At 38.0% G+C, this 21,994-nt stretch overlaps 1 protein-coding gene across 2 annotated transcripts in view; it reads left to right on the top strand.

The window, feature by feature from the left end:
• Positions 1–21,994, top strand: part of NHEJ1 (non-homologous end joining factor 1) — a 105,122-nt gene that overhangs the window by 21,343 nt on the left and 61,785 nt on the right. The gene's annotated exons all lie outside the window — the stretch shown is intronic.

The following is a 21,994-nucleotide window of genomic DNA, read 5'->3' on the forward strand; positions in this document are numbered from 1 at the left end:
TAGCTTATTCTTTGTTAGCTATGTTGTTGTTGTTGTTGTTGTTATTGTTGTTGTTGTTGGTCACATAATCAGACAGATGTTTAGGCTGCATTTGGAATTTTTGTCCATCTATTGAGTCCTTCCCAAGGATTTGGGATAGGCAATGTTGTTGTCTGATGGTGTTAAAGGTATTGTTTCGGGATGTAAACTGTTCCAAACTTTTTTTTAAATTTGCCTCTTCAAAATCTTGGTGCGTCTTATACTCCGGTGCATCTTAGACTCCGAAAAATACGATATGTAATATCCAATGTGTTTTTAAAAGGGAAGATAAATTTTTAATTAAGTTCTTTATAAGATTTTGATTGAAAGCTTCTAGCTTTAACAATTTCATGTTTGTATGAAGCTTCTCCATTCTGGTGTCTAGATACTTATATTCATCATCTCCAACCAGCATAGGCTACACATTCAGGGAATTATGGGGAAATCTCAGTACATTTAGAGGACTCCAGGCTGTAGAAAATTAGTAATCTATGAGATGTCTATACTAGGCTAGACAGCTGTTACTTTACTGAGTTGCTCTTCAGGAGATTTTCCTGGGACATTATATAATGTAGGATTTTATCAGTAGTCATAACTATGGTCATGAAGAGCTTTTGTGGTCATAAGATCCTGGGCTGAAAGCTTACTTCATCCTTAGTTAAGCCATGTATTGCAAGTTGCTTAGATATAACAGATTTCAATATTGCCAGTCTCCTGAAAAAAATTACCCAGAATATTTTTTACTATAGTCTGATTTTGCTATACATCTGCCCATCCTTGCACAATTTTCTCCAGCAAACAGGATGTGGAAAGGTGAAAGATCAATCTGGGCTGGACTAGAAGGATGTACCATCAAAATAAACAATTATGAAGAGGAAGATAAACAAACAGGCAGTTCCCCAATGTGCCTGTCATTCTGGGCAGGCTAAAAGCAAAAAATGGACTATCTATGAGAGTGTGGGCCATACTGACCACTGACCAGTGATGTCAGTAAATTCTGGGTCAAAGATACTATTAGAAGAATTGGACTGTTGGGAAGAAGGGGTTTCTTGGTTGGGCCTGTGGAGGTCTAAACATGGGGTATATTTGCATTCTTGGAAACTATATAGGGACTGTGGAGCAGGAACTAGAAGACCCACTTTGGAATTTCCAGGTAGAGAATGTGATTTTTTTTGGCCTAACCTCTCAATGGTTGAGAAGTCTAGGAATTGTAATCTTAGTACATATGGGGAGGTGCGTGTTTGGGAATTTATTTATTTTTATTCAAGGTAGGAATATAGACTGAAATAAAATCCAGGACTTATCTACACTTGACAGAACGTCACAGCTGGCTAAAGAATAAAAAAAAAATAGACGATACATTTTTTGAAGAGAAACAAGGATTTTTGAGATTTTAACCAATTATAATTCTAGGATGATTAATTTGATAGGACAGGCAAGCTTTTTTGTTTTGAGGGTGTATTTCAAAATATAAAACAGCCTCTTGTTTCGGTCCTCCAAAAATAAGTGGACAGTGTGGGCAGTGGTTGATTCTTCTGCAAAAGATTTTTCTGTTGGGCATGGCTATTCACCAAAATACTGGTTTTCTAGAGAGCAATCTGGTGAAGATTACTCCCTAGCTTCCTTGTTCATATGTGGGGTGGGGTGAGGGGGACTGGAACACTTTCAAAAACAAAGGCTGGAATACTTATCATTTAATTTTTTAAAGAATGCTGGAATGCTAATGAGGCTTGGGTGCATTCTTATGAATAGCAGTGATGCCAGAACATGATGCTTTATGGTGTTACCTGTCAAATTTTTCATCATGGTTTCAATACATGATTGAATACATGATTCAATACACAAAACACTCAAAGCATACACACCATGATTCCATGAGAATCACATAGTAATGCAGGGTACAAGTGGAGAAGTCAAGGGATTTATCATTCTGAAAGTAGCAGATCTCATGTTACGGAGTGACAAAGTTGGTAGGTGGGTCTTCTTAAAACCTGAGTAATAGAAGAAGTATGGCATAACTTGCCATCTCGCTTCAGGTTCTACAACCCTTTTCTTGTGTAATTTCTTTTTCTATTGAGTGGGTCAGAATCAACGAAGTTATGGAACTCCATTTCCAACGATTTTTATCAGTGTTACCAGTGCTTTTCAGAAACATTGAAAAACATTCTACCTAGATTATTTGGAGAATTGTTATGGGGTGGACGAGAATAAATTCCTAGACATCCTCATTCTATTCCATCATTATTAACACTGTTCAAAGAGTTGGGTCACAACAGATCTATTTTATATCACTTGACCAAGAGCACCTTAAACAAAAAACGGACCTTAAGCTGAATAGCATAAGAGGCAAACTATATTCAATCCATGCCTTATCTTTTGACTACGCTTATATACAGAGTGTTATCAATTATTTATGTGGAAAAAGTCAGCTCTGTTGCTTACTTTCTAAGGCAGAAAGTGATATATCTATATTTGAATGGCAACAGATTTATATTGGTAAGCATAATGCATCTAGAATCATAGCAAGTCTAATGGCCTAATGTGCTTGGCTTCATGGTTTTGGAGCTCAGTAACCTAGCTTTTGATAGAAATCATTTGCTCCTTTGAAAAGATGAGTTATAAGATGGATTCAATGGTAAACTGGTCCATTCATCATGTGGGTCTTGGCCCATTTTGTCTGATTGTCCCAGTATGTCAATGTTTGAGATATACTTGTTTCTGTTAAAGCTATTTCTTTGAAATCCAATTCAGTCACAAGCAACAGACATAATAAAACTGCCCAATGCAGCTTTATTCTGTTCCTGCCTATGGACCAGAGGATGCTTTGAAGTTCTGCAGGAGATGTAGGTTTTTAAGAAAGGAATATTGTACAGATAGTCCTTGACCTACAGCCACAATTGAGCCCTATGTTGTTATTAAGTGAGACATTTGTTAAGTGTGTTTTGCCTCTTTTTACAACTTTTTTTTTTGTCACAGATGCTTAGTGAACCACTGCAGTTATGTTTGTAACATGCTGGTTAAATGAATCTGGTTTCCCCATTGACTTTGCTTGTCAGAAGGTCACAAAAAGTGATCATTTAACCCCAGGACACTACAACCGTCACAAATATGAATCAGTTGCCAAGCATCTGAATTTTGGTCATGTGACCATGGGGATGCTGCAATGGTCATAAGTGTGAAAAATGATCATAAGTCACTTTTTCAGTGCTACTCTAACTTTGAACAGCCACTAAACAAACTGTTGTATATCAAGGACTACTAGTAGTTAGCATTGGTGAATTGATGTGTTTCCATTTGGTGTCCCCATTGCACTTCACTTTTTCATGTACCATGAATGTGGTGGCTTTGTTTAGACTTCCCAACAACCTGCAGCTACTTACAGCCTTTCTCAAGATCAGATTTATTGGACATAAATATATAATTATATTTATCTTGCCTTGCTTTTTCTATGTACCACAAAAAGCTGTATCTTTCTCCAGATCAGCCTCTTGACTTTCTAAGTAAACAAGATCTTAGATATCGCTCAGCCCCTTGACTTTCTAAGTAAACAAGATCTTAGATATCGCTTTCTTGAATGAATGTATAGAAATTTCAATTTTTCAGCATTTACAGGACCTCTTGTGTTACTAGGTATTACATATGCTATCCTATATGAGCTCTGCAATTTTGGATCATCTGTTACTTTCCTCCTCTATTGCCTGCCCATCCTCTCCAGACTCACATTCCTAGAAGAGGGAATATGATAGTGCATCTTTTTCTGATTCCCCTCCCCCCATAACCACTATCTTAATTCCAAATTATTGATGCTTTCTTTTGTAGGTGGGGAGCACATTGTCAAAGTCTATTTATATCCTCTCTTCAGTTATGAAACCTTAGTTTTATGTCAGCTCATGACAGTGTAGCTTTTACAGTATATTCCAGAAAACTCTACAATATATCCCAGAGGTGCTTTTCCAAAGTCAACTGGACTGTCTTGGGTTTTTTTCCCTGTTGAAAACATTTTGCTTCTCATGCCACAAACTTCTTCAGTTCTGTCCTGCCCATGAGCCAGAGGATGCCTCATAATTTTCAAGGAAAACTATGGCCGTGGTGGTCTCGGGGATGCTTTTCCAAAAGGCAACTGAGCACTTTTGCTTTTTGTTGTTCTAGAGCCGAGGTGTTCTTAGAGCCGAGGTGGCGCAGTGGTTAAATGCAGCACTGCAGGCTACTTCAGCTGACTGCAGTTCTGCAGTTCGGCTGTTCAAATCTCACCGGCTCAGGGTTGACTCAGCCTTCCATCCTTCCGAGGTGGGTAAAATGAGGACCCGGATTGTTGTTGGGGGCAATATGCTGACTCTGTAAACCGCTCAGAGAGGGCTGAAAGCCCTATGAAGCGGTATATGTCTAACTGCTATTGCTATTGCTAAACCAGGTGTGTCAAACTCAAGGCCCGGGGAGCAGATCTGGCCCACGGGGTGCTTAGATCTAACCTGCAGGGCCACTCTGGAAACAGCCCATTTTCGCTGGCAGAGCTCTCGGGCCACCGCACCCCTGACCCGGGTGACATATAGCTGGCCACACCCACCCTACCTCCCAAGGTCAAACATAATGCTAATGAGGCCCTCAGTGAAATCGAGTTTGACACCCCTGTTGTAAACCTCTTCAGTAATGTAGATATGACTTCCTTTTTTTGGTGAAATACTGGTGCCTATGTTGAGGACTCAAAAAGTCCTCAACTTACGACCTAGCAGCAACTAGCCAAGCCGCGCCCTGATTGGCTAAGGCGCGGCTTGGCTAAGCGCGGGCCACTAGGGGCGTGCTTATTGGCTTTCCCTGCTTGACAGCTCCATATAAATAGCTGTCTAGCAGGGAAGGTGCGGAATCGCCTGTAAATAGTTACTTGCTGTGAATAAAGAGTTCTTCGTTCTCCAGTCCTGGCTCCTGCCTCATCCTTCCTCCGATTTTTAAAAGCCTAGTCTCATTTAGCTGAGATAAGTAAGCTAAATGGTAGTAAGGTTAACACTTATCAAAGAAAGGCAGGCCCCATTCTGTCTAACACATAGTTTAATTTCTTCTTTTCTTGTGGAAGTATGCGGGTGATCTCAAGGAACCAACTGGCAGAACAGGATTGCTTAGGCTTGATTGTAGATAGATGGCTTTTTGTCATTGTGACCTGTGGAAAAATTAAACCTGTTGACCTCAGTTTCCTTGCTAAACTGGAAGCTGACTTCATCCCTATTAACTTTTCACAAGTCCCTCAAAATTTGATTATCAGGCCTGGGGACCCCAAGGAATCAGTGAATTATTGAGGTGGCTCCACAATTGTTGATCTCCACAATCTGTAGATCTCTCCTTGCCTTTTGATTATTATAATAATATAATATTAAAATGGAAAGTTTATTGTTTGCTTTCATATAATTGTTTTTAATTTTTTTTATTGTATGCCATCTGGGCAATATGATGAATAAATAAAGCTCTTCTAAGCTGTGAGCCCCTATTGTGATGGTATTGCTTCAGACTAATCGTATCTTTCTACTGTCCTTTTCCACAGCAAAATCTGATGCCAGTGTAGCACATATTATGATGGAAACCTGAAGAGGAGAGAAATAGATTATATAAAAAATCTTGCTTCGTCATGTGACTGCTTTAGAGCTAACTCACATAGAAGAAACATGTGGTGTCTTTGAATCTATATACCATACAATTTTGAATGTTTTGTGGATGATTACTTCTCTTTATAATTCTCCCCTTTAAACGTTTCCTTGAACATGATAAACATATACCAAATATAACGTGGTAGGCCATGATCTCTGCATAAGGGAGCATTCAGTATACAGCCCCACTTTGAATCAATGATCATATGTGGCACAATTCGGGAAGAATTTTACTAGAGAAGGCAAAAAGTGTGTCTAGCAATCTTGTTGTGACCTTCCTCTCAGATGTGTGTAGCAACAAAGTCCCAAGAGGCATTTAGCTCTGCAAGGTGCTTTAGAGAGGTTCTAGTTTGCCCCCTGTTGCTAAAACAGCACCAAGATCACTGGAGAAAGGGGTAGGCCAGGATCCCTATAAAGCAACCTGCTTGTCAGAGAGACCATGCTTTACTGTTTAGATACTGCCTAATCTGCCTGCTACCATTCAGAAATTAAATCAGATCTTCTCTAAAGCAGCTTGCTTGTCAAATTGATCCTGGTCTACCACTTAGCAGAATACTGGTCTAACAGCTATTGCTAAAGCAGCTTCCAGATTATTAGAGAATGTCTTAGATAAGGACTGTTTTTGCCTGTCAGGCCACTGTGTGGATCTGCCAAGCAAGTTGGACTAAGATTTTTAGGGTGATACTCATATTTATATGAAGGTTGCATCAGGTGGTTAAATCTGCTACCCTAGCCCTCAGAATTTGTTTCCCCAACCTCTGAGTACATTAGGAGAACAATTTGTGAATGGTTTTCTTACTGGCCTGGTGATCCATCAATTAGCTTTCCCTGAAGAAATCTGTTAGGACAGTGCCACCTACTTGTAATATTGGTGAGGCATCGTATGCCCCCATACTTTGCTGCCTTCTTACAGATTGAAGGTAAATATATTAAACCAGCTATTATGTGAATAGTGTCAAAGTTTTCTATTTTTTTCATATATATATATATATATATATATATATATATATATATATATATATATATATATATATATATATATATTATTTATCAGCACAAATAAAAAAACATATATATATATATATATATATATATATATATATATATATATATATATATATATATATATATATATAAAAGGCTGTTCAATATGGAATAGATTGTTAATTCTTCTCTAGCATACAGAACATGGACATTTCCATTGACTATGAATTAATTTGAAATTATCTGAGCAATGTTTGGTGAAGTCTCAAAAAAGAGAGTTAAATTATATAAAGTTATCAGGAAATATTGGTCTAGCATTTTGCCTAATTCCTGTTCATCATAAAATGCACATAGTTGCTAGCAGCTGCACAATTCAGATTGCTTTTTATTATAACTTTTAACAGTTTCTTTTAAGGGCAAAATGCATAATGCTGTTTATAATCTTTCCATTTCCTAGAAACCATTAGTTTGAAATAGAACTAAAGATATGGAATAGCCCCTGAGAGAGAAATGGGGAAAGCCACAATCCTTGTGACTGTGTAATCTTTGTTCAAAGAGAAGTATTATCCACACAGTACCATATTTTTCGGAGTATAAGACACACCTTTTTCCCTCAAAAAAGAGGCTGAAAATCTGGTTGAGTCTTATACACTGAATACAGCATTTTTTGTCTCCTGAAACCCCGCCCCCTTCACCAAAATGTCTGTGCAGAGCCTGTAGGAGGCTTTCAGAGTGCTCCTGGGGGCTGGGAGGGCAGAAATGAGCAAAAAATGAGTCATTTTTTTTGCTCATTTTTTTCTCCCCACCCCCCAGGAACACTCTACAAGCCTCCTACAGGCTATTCATGCCCTTTTTTTGAAAAAAACCAACAACCCTGGCTGGTTTTTTTTTTTTTAAAGGGATGTGTTGGGGAGGTCTGCAGAGTGCAAAAACTTTTTTTTAATTTGCCTCTTCAAAATCTTGGTGCATCTTATACTCCGGTGCATCTTAGACTCTGAACAATACGGTAATCAAGTTCAGGATTGCCAAACTAATTTTATTTGTATGGACTCATGTTCCCACTTTCGGCCCTTCCTCCCTGCTTGCTAATGAGGCATCTGTCAAAGAGTGAACCACTTTATTTATTTATTGATTTCGGCAGAATCAGGTGAAGGGCGAGTTGGTTCAATATAGCAACCACAAAGAGTTTATCCTGGCTTATGAGTCAGCTGGGATGCATGTTGCTGAAACCATACTGGGCACAGCAGTCCCTGAAATAGAGACAGACCACAGGCTTGGGAACAAGCTCCACTGGCCAAAGCAACAAGGCCCTTATTGGCTGTGATGTTGGGATAGATTTCGGGTATACCTGGGTTCGTTTCTGTGGGATCCATTCTTAAAAATATAACGTCTCAGAGGAGTGAGCATCTGAATGGGATACTCTGGTGGTGTTTCTTGTAAAATAGATTGGGGCGTTTGTGTTTGAGCCCTTCTGACCTTACTCCAAATTATGGAAAAGTAGTAACTCACCTTCTCTCTTTCCAAGGCAGACCACAAAATTCAACCCTCTTTTTCTTAAGGTCCAAGCAGTGCTGATGCCAGTCAGAATAGGTATCCTCCACTTCCTTTCCAATTAGCAGATAGATTATATTTAATCTGTGTTTATTTTTATACTTATTTGGTTAAGAGAGTCTTTCCAATTTGGTGACTTCAAGATGTGTTGCAGCATCCCCAGCCAGTTTAGGTACTTCTCAGTAACTTTTTAATTGTATTTTATTGCATGAGATCATAAATATATAATAATGTAGTGCAATATTAATGCATTATCGTATTTTCAGTTTCAATTATATAGCACGTGAAGGATGTGTTTTTGTGTTTTTAATTTTATAGTTATAATGTACACTGAAGATGGCACTTAATTTCATTATATGCTGTGCAATGATAATAAAGTAAACCAAACCAAACCAAACCAAATACCAATTATATTCTTTTTCTCAGACCAATTAGAATGATTTTTGCATAATAATGGGATATCATAAACTTTACATTGTTTCTGGACGGGATGATTCCCAGGTTACTGTAGAAGAGATACCTTGATTTTTTTCTTTCTTTCTTGATGAGGTCTGCTTCAGATGTTTTATAGTGGAACCTTCCTAAGCTCTCAGAGAAAGCCAATTCTGGTGAAGAGAAAACATTAGCCTCCCTTTGAGTAAACCACAGCAGTAGAGTGTGGATGTCTTGTTACTTGCTGGGCATAAAGGCTACTTAGATGGAGGAACAGGTAGGTGAAAGAATATTGTAAAAGAAGGTTGAAGGAGATGCTAAAGAATCAATAAATATTGCATAAATATCCCTACAAAAGAAAGCACCTGCGGGATTATCCTTATCCTTATTCTATTACTCACTAGTGAGCTCCTCATTTCTTGATTTATAAGGGTCTCTGCTGCACTATAAAGCCATGGACCACTTGCAGCTCTGGAAGATGTTAACCATAATACAGTTACTCTTTGCTTAATGACTGACCTGTTTAGTGACCAAAGTAATGCTGGCTCTGAAAAAGTATCTTTATTACCGGTTATTATATTTGTTATAGTATCCCTGTGGTCTAATGATGAAGATTTGGGCACTTTACATCTGGTGGGTGTTTATGACTGTGGCAGTGACCCATTGTCACATGATGGCCATTTGTATATTTCACAACTGGCAACCAACAAGCAGGGTCACTGGAAGAGCCAGCAGTCAAACCATATATGTTAGCTATATCTTGCTTAACAACCATGAGTTGCCAGTCCTAATTGTGGTAAGCAAGGACTACTTGTAGAGATAAAAAATGATGCATGGAAATACACTAAGGCAACAAGAACAACAAAGAGAGAGGGGGAGATACAGATTATGGCTCATTCTTTTTGTTGCCTGTTAAATTCATTTTGAAGTTTAAAAATTACCAAATATCTAAATCTGAGCTTCCCTTAACTCTTAAAGCTAAGCTAAATGTCACTTTTCTCATTGGCCTGGAAACCAGTTTTTTTTCCCATTGTCTTTAGTCATGTTAGTGCATCAAATCAGATGCATTCCATATCTCTGAAGGGTTGGTTTCAGAAGATGAGGAGTTTCAAAGAGAGCAAGGGAAACTACTGCATAGGTAGTAATTAATGTGCTTGAAGAAATTTATGTAGTACTTGGGTTGTATGCCTATTTTGAGATGCTATTGTAGTTTCCTATTCACTTTGATATCTATCTATTGTATCTATCTATGTATATCTATATAGACACACTATACTATACTATACTTAATACTTAATACTACTATACTAATACTATACTATACTATACTTTGGTGTTGGAAGCACTGAAACACTTCTGTGGTGAAAGGATCAGCCGATGACATTACTGTTTCCTGGAGGATATCCAGTTGGGGGCTCCTTTCATATCCCCATTAATGGGCCAACTGAAGTGGTACCTATTTATCTACTCGCATTTGCACACATTTGAATTGCTAGATTGGCAAGAACTCGACTGAAGGATAGGAGCATGACACCCCATAATGCAGCAGCACTCAGGATTCGAATGTGCACTTGCAAATTATCAATCCAGCATCCTAACCACATGAGCCACCACACTCTATAGATACCTCCCTAAAATACATCCCTCACCAAAATGTAGTATGAAGAGACACTTAATTACATAAGTGTTTTTCCAATTAGATGCACTGTAGTATAATAAATGGGGGGAAAGCTATATGATACAGGTTTTCCAAATAATAATTATTTTAAATATTGTGACTTTTTCATTATCCAGCACCTTGACATTTCTTGGATTTTATTCCTCAACTAATGAATTTATCACACAAGCTGCTTTTATCAGTCTCTTTAACTTGGAAACTCAATTTACCCTAAATATCAGAAATATTTTGTTTCTTTTTTAATAGCATTTTAAATCACTGGTTTCTGATAAGCTTGAAAACTATAGTGTTTATTTTTGAAGCTCATATGTGCTATTCTACTTGCTAGAAGCATCACCTAAAGGATAGCATTTTGAGAAAGATTGCCTACTGAGAAGGACGTTTGGGGTAGTTTGTCCTCCAAGATCAAGCTTAGTGGTTGTCTTCTACTAATGACAAAATAACGTTAAGCTGTCTTCCTGATCTAGATTTACTCCAATCATTGGCAACTATCTGAGAGGTGTTGTCTTTCAGGTTCTTGTTTGGGTTTGGTTGAGATATATGGAGATCAGAATTGGGTGCCCAGAACTTTTGTGGTTTTTTTTAACTGAGACAAAAGTGACTCAGTGTAGGGAGAGCTTTTCCAAGCTCCAATCCCACACAGGAAAATATTGGAGAAGCACTAGCCTCATCCCTCAGAGGCCTTCTTCTCAGCTCCTTTAGCTGGATGAAATGGCCATTATTCTGCCAATCTGCATATGCCTAGACTGTCCCATTCTATGTGCAGCACTCGTGGCTAAATATATATCTTCATGTGGAAAGTTCAGAGACCTGCCTCATCTCTATGGCCTCTTTTCATGCCCAGTGCTAATGAGATTCGCCTCGTCCCAGCTGATGTTTTGTGGGACCAGGGGCTTGTCAACTGGATGATCTCTGGCATGGGTCTTGGCAAATATTTACCAGAAAAAGAAGGTGGGGGGGCATGTTCCATATAAATTTAGAATCCTGAAAATAGAGATCAAGTGAGTGGGAGAAAGAGAAAGAAGACCAAACCAGAAAATACAGCCTAGTCTATTCACGAGCAAGGGAATAAAAATGGAAGATAAAATGAGCAAAACCTCGGCAGTAAAAACAGCATCTTGGTAAATAGTCTATTAAAAACCCAGTTGACTTGCTTTATGGCTTTCTTGGCTGCCATTCAGCAGGCACTGGGGAGGGGGGAAGGTAGCAGGAGCCGGCAGGCGGCTACTGCGCTCCCCTCTTGGAATGGGGTGTTAAATTTAGCCACATAATAACGGCCCTGAGGAAACAGCCTCTTGTCGACCACACAGTAATTACTGCTTCCCTTCTGCATCTTATTTTCTTATTACGTTCCTCTTTTCCCCAAATGGTACAAGAATTGTGCAAGAGCAGTGCTCTGATCTCTACCTCATCAGGGCAGCAACTTCAGTGAACATTTGGGCAGAATTTGAGGCAGTGCAAAGAACGTGTATGTGTATATTGGGATTTAAATTGAACTGCGCTGTTCTGTTAACGTATACATTTGTAATCTCAATGCTGGATGAGGTTCATGGGACTCTTATCAGCCTCCCCCCCCCCCCCCAAAAAAAAATTGAAAGTAATAGTAGTGGTTTGGATAAATAGTCAGAAATCTTTAAATCTGTTTTTACCTGTAACACTTATATCATGAATTTTAAGAGTCCCAAAGATCTAACAGTAGGATAGATAGACTTAAAGTGTCTTCTAAAAGACTAGTTTAATTAATTGCTTTGTGAAGTCTCATTTTCTATTTTATTTAGTTCTTAAACAAATAGGAGAATATTCATGTAATCAAAATGTTATTTTTTTGCATTAGAGTCGTTATTATGAATAGCATCGTATTTTAAATTTTTATAAACTACAGTATGTTTAGGACAGCATAATGTGTGAACCCAGCCATTGTGGCTGGTTCAATAAAATATGGCTCCAACCAGCTAAGTGTGACCCTTATTGTGGTATTTTATGGAAGGACATCAATTCAACTTCAGGAAACAATGTCAACAAGCTTTTGAAGAATGAATTTAGATATAATTGAATTTCTCTCAAACACTTTAAATAGTTGACACTTTTTAATGATACGATATATGCAGGAGACATTAATTGTTATGTTTAAAACATTAATTTGTATTGATGGATCTTATTTTAGGACTCTACGATCTGGGCTTTAGAAATCCTGATGACCAATAGATGACAACAAAGCTGTATTTCTTTGCAAGCCACCTCGTGATTGTCTTGACTTTTCCAGCCGAAATATGAAACCTTTATTTTATACCAGGGAAATACTCTCAAAATCAGATATATATATATATATATATATATATATATATATATATATATATATATATATATATATATATATATATATATATATATATATATATATATATATATATATATATATATTTAAAAAAAAACCTCTTCTCAGAACTTTGGGGGAGAGGGGTACCTGCTATCTGTTTACTGCAATGAATGTAATGCCATAAAGACCTGTAGAAATCTATAGTCTAATACAGTAAAACAGCCATCTGTGATTTGGTTATTGATATTTCTAATCTTTTTCCCAGAATTACTCCATGGTACAGCTAATAGTAACACAATGTAATCCAAATCTAATGTTTCTAATAAGCAGGAAATAAAAAGGTAGTATTAATTTAAAAACAATGTATTTAAATTGTCACAGCATCAAAAACACCCCCTTTTCTAGCCAAGTTGTCTTCAGATGAATTGGGACCTCCAATCTTTTGCTGGCTGAGAATTCTGGGTGTTATTTCATCATAGCTGGATGAAGCCAGTTTGGCCAAGGGTAACTAAAGCTGTCCAGTGTCAGGTGGCTGGAGTCTTCTGGTATTCCTATTTAGCAGGAAATACTTGATGAGTAGCAATGGTAAATCAACCTACATTGTGATATATGGGGCATGCACAGAAGACACAACCTATCAATAAGATAAGATAAGATAAGATTTTTTAAAAAGACCCTCAGTTCCTCATACCCAGGTGGCCAATGCTAGACATACCACTCCAAGTAAAGCAAGGCCACCTTTCGTGCTTTTATTTATTTCTATTTATTAATCAAATTTATATGGATGTCCTTCTCATGAAATGTGCTTTTGGGCAATATACAACAATCCAGTAAAAAGAGGCAGTAAGACAATCATTAGTTAAAACTGTTATATAATAATGATTAAAAGGAATTAAAAATTATAGAAGCAAAGAGGAGAAGCAAAAGAGGAGAATAGAATAATAAACTGAGGTTAATAATAAGAGAGCCATCTCCTGAGTTCAACCATCCTTACAGTTCCCAAGCCTGCTGGCATAACCAGGTATTGAGGGGCCTTTGGAAGCTGTGAAACGATGAGGCCAACCTTATCCTGGAGGGAGAAGATTTCACAATGGTGATGCCACAACAGACATCTAGCCCTGTACAATCAGAACTCATAACTTACCCATTCATTGAGATCTGGTGAGATGGATGGATGAAATCATAGAAAAGTGGTTCCTCAAATAACCTGGTCCCATGCCATAGAGGGCTTTAAGCATCCATACCAGTACCTTAAATTGGTTTGTTAGAAACTGGTAGCCAATGCAGCTCATACTCCCCTACAGGGTTGTCAAACTCAAGGCCCGGGGGCCGGATCCTTAGGGGTACTTAGATCTGGCCCATGGGGGCACCCTAGAAACAGCGAAGGACTGGCCCATGGTGCTTCTGCCAGCAAAAACAGAGCTTAGGAGCTCCGTTTTCGCTGGCAGAGGGTTGCAGGAGGCTGTTGCAGCCAAAAATGGAGCTCAGGAGCCTGTTTTCTCTGGCAGAGTGCTCGAGCCACCACAGGCGCCCCCGACATGAGTGACTTCAAGCTGACCATGCCCAGTCTGGCCATGCCCACTCCGGCCCGCTGATGTCAAACACAACCCTGATGCGGCCCTCAATGAAACCGAGTTTGACCCCCCCCCCCCTTCTCTACCAGAAAGACACAGTTCACTGTGTATCACTCCATTGACAGTTTATGTTAATATGGTCTAAAAATGGTATTTGCCTCTCCTTATCACCATTGTATTACTGAAATATTTTCAAATGCTTGCAATCAACCTTATTAATTGACCTTTGGTATTTTTAGATGGCTTTCTTCCCATCAACCACCTACTGAGTCTTTAATTTTGTAGTAATATATGCAGATCTTCAGGAGCACAGATGGTGAACGCCCTAATTCTCTGCAATAGGATGGTTCTAGTCTGGAGTTCGTTTTGCAGCCCCTTCATTTTGCTGTTTCCGAATTCAGGAGCAGAAATGTGCTTCACACCTTCTTCCTGCTCATCTTTACAAGCTTCCATGTCTTTATGTATGTCCAGGGAAGGGGGTTTAGAGGAGAATAGCTTTTCGCTTGTGCTGGTCCAGTTGGGAGACCCTTTTGGCAAGGCAACAACATTCCAGAAAAGGTCTCGTTCTTGTGCTTGTTTTCCCAAAACAAAGGAAACAGGCTTGCATTGCTGGAAGTTGCGTGCTTGGGTTGTACTGCCTTGTTATCATCCGATAACCTGCCGACCCTGACGTTGCCCTGTTCCTCACCCGGCAGCCTCAGGCTAGGGGATGTGAACAGCTTCCGCACACTTGCCCTTGTGCAGATCTTCACCTTCCTTTCAGCGCATAACTTATATACAGGCACACATGGAAGAATAGCATTAAGAAAGGAGGTTCCTGAACCTTCTCCTTCTTTTTACTCACCAATTGGCAATATTATTTAGGTGTTTGGGTAGACAAACTATCATGGAGGGAAACCCTTTGGGTTTGCAGTATTGGGAAGGCCGTTGTTTATTTCACTGTGAATGTTAGAGGAATGCATTAATATCCAAGTATCGCCTTGAGAATTCCTGGCATATTTTTAAATTTTTTTTGGTAATATTCTGCCTGATGAAGAATTACAGAGAAATTGAATTCAGATAAAATATTTTGTGTGATAATTTATTACCCAATTGTGGATTCTGTATGTATGTCTTTTTAGCTATCATATCTACATGTCCTCTCACCTACATTATATATTTGTATGGTTGGAATAACTCCCAGATTTGCATCCATTCTGGCCTACTTTGATTTCTCAGAGGTTTCAACACACCTGCCCATGGTATCTTTCTAGACTAGTCAGAAAGTTGTATATAGGAGACATTTTTATTATGGTTGGTCACAGAGTCAGCCAGATGTTTAGATTGGATTTGGAATTGTTGCCCTCCTATTGAGTCCTCCCAAGCATCTGGAATAGGTAGATGTTGTTTAATAATAATGTAATTACTATTTTATCCTGACTTTTTTATATATATTTGGAATTTTTGCCCACCTGTTGAGTTCTCCCAAGCAACCAGGATGGGTAGATGATGTTTAATAATATAATTACTATTTTAGCCTATCTATCTATCATCTATCTATCTATCTATCTATCTATCTATCTATCTATCTATCTATCTATCTATCTATCTATCTATCTATCTATTATACTGAAAGTGATGAACATACCTATTACCTAATTCTTCCTCCTATGTTTTTACAAAAATAACTTTGGTAGGTGGTTGGCTACCCAACCAGCTTTCAAAGCTAAGGGAAGCCTATAATTCTCACTTTCTTGGTTTATACCTCAGCATTTTCACCAGTACATCTAAGTGGCTCCCTAGGTGTTAAGGCCAAGATAGTAGGGGAGCCCAAATTTGGGAGGAGAATGTGTGTTGATATGCCCCAATTGTTTGATACTGACATCTTATTTTTTATAATGTTATTGTTGCTATTAGGTTTTTTCTTCTGATTTTATTGATGTATGCTGTGTAGAGTTGTGGTCATGGGTAGCCTTATGAATCCAATAAATAAATTTGAAAAACGATTATAAAAATGAAGACAGTTACACAACTCAGAATGATCTAAACTTCTATTATTTATTCAGTTAACTAATTCAGTTTACTTTGCCGGCCACTCACAAGCAACTCTGCATTAAAAGGAGACAAAAAAAATACAAATAGTGTAAATCCATAAAATAAAAATGTCACAAAGGAAGATATACAAATACCTATAGTTTCAGGATCAAGATTCATTTCACATACGTTACTACATATTAATGGTTCACTTGGCATCTCAGTGCCTGAGAGAAGAATCAAGTTGTGGATCTTTTCTGAACAGTAAAAGTGTGCTTCGTCGGTCCTACCAGAAGAGCAGAAAGAGATAGTCCCTCATATGGTCTGGTCTTTAGTCTGTGCCATGAAGAGTTTCTTAACATTGCCCTTAAACAACTCTGCATAGCTGATAGTTAGTTGATTTACGTTTTCTCTTTCATTGTGTACCTAGTCATACATTGAGAGGTCATTGATGTCATGATTTCTATGAATTGCAGTATTTACCCACTAATTTAAAGCGTGGCTTCAAAATATTAAATCCAACTTTTCCTAGATTTCAAATTTGCAAAATTCTGTTTTTTGCATTTGGAGAAAAAATGCTAAAGATGTTTAAGTTATGTGAAGACTTTATGCACATCTTATGTAGTACAGCCTGAACATAAAACGTGATTATTTTAAACATACAGTATAAACCTCTTATTCCAAATCATATTTTGACCCTTTAGCCTAGCATTGATTTCTTTAAACTTTTAAAAGCAATCAAATATTAAGTCTCTGAGATCTTCTTTTCCTTTAATTACAAGGAAATTGTATAATATGATGGGTCCTGCCAATATTATCTTTGAGCTCGTTGGATCAAACTCTGCATTCTTTATATCTGTTACTAGGATTTTGATGCAAACTCTATCTTTTTTATGATGCTGTCTTTTTATGATGTCTTGAAAATAGATCTCTTCAGTTTCTGAGGATAAAGAACATTATTAAAATTTATTTAATTACATTAAGTATAATCAGATGTCTGGATTACTGAGACAACTAATCTTGGCTCATCCCCATCAGATTTCAGGATTTAAATGGCTGGGAAGAGAATGGTTGCAATGAGGAGAACGATCAATGTTAGGCATGGATGAACGGATTAGAAAGTTGGTGTGACATGCAGAATAAAACAAGGTATTTGGGACAAAATAATAGCAGATAGCTTCTGCATTCTTGCTAATAAATCAACATGGACATATCCTTGTCATCAGGAATCAAATTAAGCTTTAGATTTCATCTCTCAGCTATCCTTCCATCAGATTTAATGCTCTGTAATATTAGATACTACATTATAGTAACCACTTTGGGAGATCTCTGGGGGTTTCACCAAGATTTCAGGTACTGGATGTAAACTGAGGTCTGTGATTGTTTACCGAGAATCTTATGCATGAATCATTTGACAAAGTTGCCTTGAAGCACTAGAACAAAAAAAAAAAAATCCAAGTTTAGATAAAAGTATTGTAAGGTTTTAATTTAAAAAAAAATCTTCAGTGACTGCTGAAAATAGTAAGAAAAATGGAAGATGATCTAGCCTTGCCATACTCTGGAAAAGAAGTCGACCAATATGTCATCTCTACCACAAGCTGCATGCATGCCAAAATGAAGGAGATTTGTATTTGTCTATTTATTTCCTCATCATTGCTTCTTATTCATTGTGATTTCATTCTCCCCCTTTCCTCTGGGTCTCCTCTTTCCACTCCCACAATGTACTAGATCTTAATTTGTTCTATAACTTCCTCCTCCTCCACTCTCCCCCCACCCCGAATTTCTACTTTTAGCATTGAAAACAAACATTATTTTTAGCTATTCCCTGCTGAAAAAATCATGTTTAGTGATTCTTTGCTAGTCATTTAAGCTTCCATCCCACAGATGTGTATGAAGGAGAGCTGAGACATATAACTGGCATAGTAAATGAGCAAAAAAGCCTCTCAAATCTGGTCTCTATTGAAGTCTGGTTTTGTGTGGCATAAGAGGGATGCGCCCTGGAATCAGTCAGCCACTAGCGTGGGCTAGCCTTTTAATAAAGCTAATCTATATTTATTCCACTTTGCCTTGAAATAGTCTAAGGAGTCTTTCAAAGGGCCTTTCCCCGTTTGGGGTAAAGGAGGATTGGAAAGCAGCAAGAAATTTGTGAGTAGGTGAATGCTCCAAGGATTGTGTGTACCTGTTTGCTTCCTTTTAAAGATGTGTCGTTGAGAACCAGTTCCTGCATGTGGAGAAAAAAATGGGAGGTCTTCCTATCATAAAACTGCATTTGGAATGAATCCAGGGCTAAAGACCTGTGCAAAGTGCTTTTAGCATGTTGCAGTTCTATTTTTTCCTTCTATTTTTCTAAAAGCTACCCATTTCACAGACTATTTAATGGTTCATGACTCACAGACTTAAACATGCATTTAAATGTTTGCTCTACTATACTTTAAGTGATTGGGAGATTTTATAATCCCGTTTTAGACTTAGGAAACTTAGAAAAGTCTGGTTAGGGCAACTCTTTGCTGCCTTGGGAAAGTTATTTGGACTAGCTGTCCCATGAACCTCCTTTAAATTCCACAATTTTTAGTGAGTCCTTTACCATTTTAATTCAAAAGCAAGCAGCTATCTTAGTTAATGAATGAAGGAATGAAGTACATACTGATTTCCTTATACTTTATTATTTGTCTTTCTCGATTATTTAGTATCCATAATCAAACATAATATCTCTTGTTCGTCAGCTTTTTCTAAAACCATCCCTGGTATTTGGGGTCTCCCTTTCCATGCATGGCTATAATTTGTTTTGGATGATTCTAAATATTATTTTAATAGTAAGTGAAATTAAGGATATTGTGTGGCACTTTCTACACTCTGTTAAGTCTCCTTTCTTTGATATTTGTATATAAACTAATCTCTTTCAGTCTTCTGCCAGTGTATAGTTCTGCAGCTATACTACCAAAGGTGAAAGAATACTGAGTAGTTAAATAGCCCAACATCCTATTATTAAAATACTTGTAACCACAAAGAATATAATTGTGTTGGATTCAGAATATGTACATAGCCCAGGATATGAAGTAAAAGTTAGATATATTAAGAGATACATGAAGGTAGAAAAGACCTCACTTCTACCTAAACTACATCCTGCAGTTTGGGAAGAATATGATACTGTGATTACATTCTGATGTGAAATACAAGAGAGTTTGACTCTAACACACATTCATTTAAGTAACAATAGACCTGGTAAAAAGCAGAAACAGAGGATGTGAACACCTTTCTCTGTATCTATCTACCACTATTTGCCTTAGTAGAGAAAGCTCACAAGCACAACAAGGTGATGCCTTTGTTGTTGTTAGTTGCGAAGTTGTGTCCGACCCATTGTGACCCCATGGACAATGTTCCTCCAGGCCTTCCTGTCCTCTACCATTCTCTGAAGTCCATTTAAGCTCATGCCTACTGCTTCGGTGACTCCTTCCAGCCACCACATTCTCTATTGTCCACTCCTTCTTTTGACCCTAATTTTTCCTAGCATTAGGCTCTTCTCCAGTAAGTCCTTCCTTCTCATTAGGTGGCCAAAGTATTTGAGTTTCATCTTCAGGATCTGGCCTTCTAAAGAGCAGTCAAGGTTAATCTTCTCTAGGACTGACTGGTATGATGCAAATGGAAGTATCTAAAAAGCTGTCTACAAGTGTTCTTTTAATAAAAGCCTCAGAGAAATGGGGCAAGAGGCAGTCTGCTCACTGTCTTTTCAAACTCCATGCCAATTTTATAAGCATCCCAAGGATCCCACTTCTAAACTCCCGGTGTCACCTTCTCTCAAAGATCTCCCATCTCTGTCGATCATTAGGACATAGAGGAATGTGAATTCCAAACCAGAGTTGAGAATCACACTTAAGCCACACACAATTACTATACTATATGCAGCGCTAATAAAAAGGCTTGAAGTTTTCCTAGTTGCCACACTGTAAAAGTATTTATAGAACTTCAGGCGTGAATAGGCTGTTTAGAGCCACAGTCCTCCTCGGCGTCAGAATCTCCTGGAATTATTTGGCCTTTCACATTGTTGCTTTCACTCAACCTACAGACACCCACACAAACAAGCCAGTAGTGTTCCAGTCTCCAGACACTCAGGGGAAAAAGGGCAATTCAGTGAGGGTTAATAAAGCTAGTTTATGTTGAATTTGTTTTTAAAAGAATAATAGTACATGGACTACGAGTCAAGTCTAAGGCATACTCAAAAGTACTTTTTAAAAAGTGTGGGGAGAGAGATTTTAATAGATAAAAAGTTAAGCAGCAAACAGACCTTGATACAGCAAAGTATTTAGAGATAGCAAAGAACAAGCAACTTGATTAACTGTAATTAAGGAGGTTTAAACTTGCAGCCATGGGCCGGATGCGTCACGTGTCAGCCATGCCCGTGCCTGGTTTAGCGAAGGGGAAAAAGTCGCAATACATCACATTACGCCACTGTGACGATGCGAGTTTGACAACCCTGCTGTAGATCTACACAGGTTTTGTTACATACTCTATAATAGCTGCAAGCTAACCCTACAAAACATCTGCTCAAAGCTGATGAGAGTTGAAGTCTAAAAGACCTAGAAGCACCAGTTTACCTGATCTGGCAGCATGGCATTTTGCAGGATAGAATTACTTCTTCCTCTTAGGTGCTTCTGTCTTCACAGCAGGAGACTGCCGAAGAAGCAAAACTCTTTTTGGAGGATTGGTAACTGCACAAGTAGATCCTGCTAGGGAGGGAGGGAGAAAGAGAGAGAGGGAGAGAGCAATAAGCTTCTGAAACATTTGAGCTATAAACTCTAGGAAAAGTGGACCAGCATTTCACATTGAAGAATGATAGGGATCAGGGAGCACATTTTTATGTCATTAATATTTTATTGAGTTATAAGATAAAACAAGGTACAAAATATGAAAGTAAATAGGAAAGCAATGGGGGCGGGAGGTGGGGGGGAGGAGGGTTGGGAAAAAGAAAAAGAAGCATTGACTTCCGACTCCCTCTGTTGTAGTAAAATAAGGCATTAACATCAAATAACTTTTTGTTTTTACATAATATAAACTAGCCATTTCTATAAGAATCAATCAATCTAATCGGAAAAACCCAAAATTAATGTTTCATTCTTTTTCACTTCAAACATAAAGTTCAGAAACAGTCTCCATGTAGAAACAAAAGAACTTAGTGTATTTTTCGGAGTATAAGACGCACCTTTTTCCCTCAAAAAAGAGGGTGAAAATCTGGGTGCGTCTCATACACTGAATACAGCATTTTTGGCCTCCTGAAACCCTGCCCCCTTTGCAAAAATGGCTGTGAATAGCCTTTAGGAGCTATTTTTGCTCATTTTTGGTCCCCTAGCCTCCAGGAGCACTCTATAAGCCTCCTAAAGGCTATTCATGCCCTTTTTTTTGACAAAAAACGGGTTCATTTTCGTGAAAAATGTGCTGTTTGGGGGAGGTCTTCAGAGTGCAAAACCTTTTTTTAAAAAAAAATTGCCTCTTCAAAATCTTGGTGCGTCTTATACTCCTAAAAATACGGTATATTCGTTTCTTTAATCAAAATATTCAATTCTGCCATTTCAGCCAACTCCATCAGCTTCTGCAGCCATTTGTCCATGGTGGGAATCAAAGTGTCCTTCCATTTTGTGCATATAATAATCTTGCTGCTGTAAATATATAGTGTCAAAATTCCATTTTTTTTCTCCAAAGTTTTTTCATTAAACCCAAAAGGAAAGTTTCTGGTATCATCTTTATCTTAATTTTCAGAATTTTCTGTATTAAAATACGAATCATGCTCCTTTTTTTTTGC

This window comes from Thamnophis elegans, chromosome 1 (assembly GCF_009769535.1).
Source record: "Thamnophis elegans isolate rThaEle1 chromosome 1, rThaEle1.pri, whole genome shotgun sequence".
Lineage (NCBI taxonomy): Eukaryota > Metazoa > Chordata > Lepidosauria > Squamata > Colubridae > Thamnophis > Thamnophis elegans.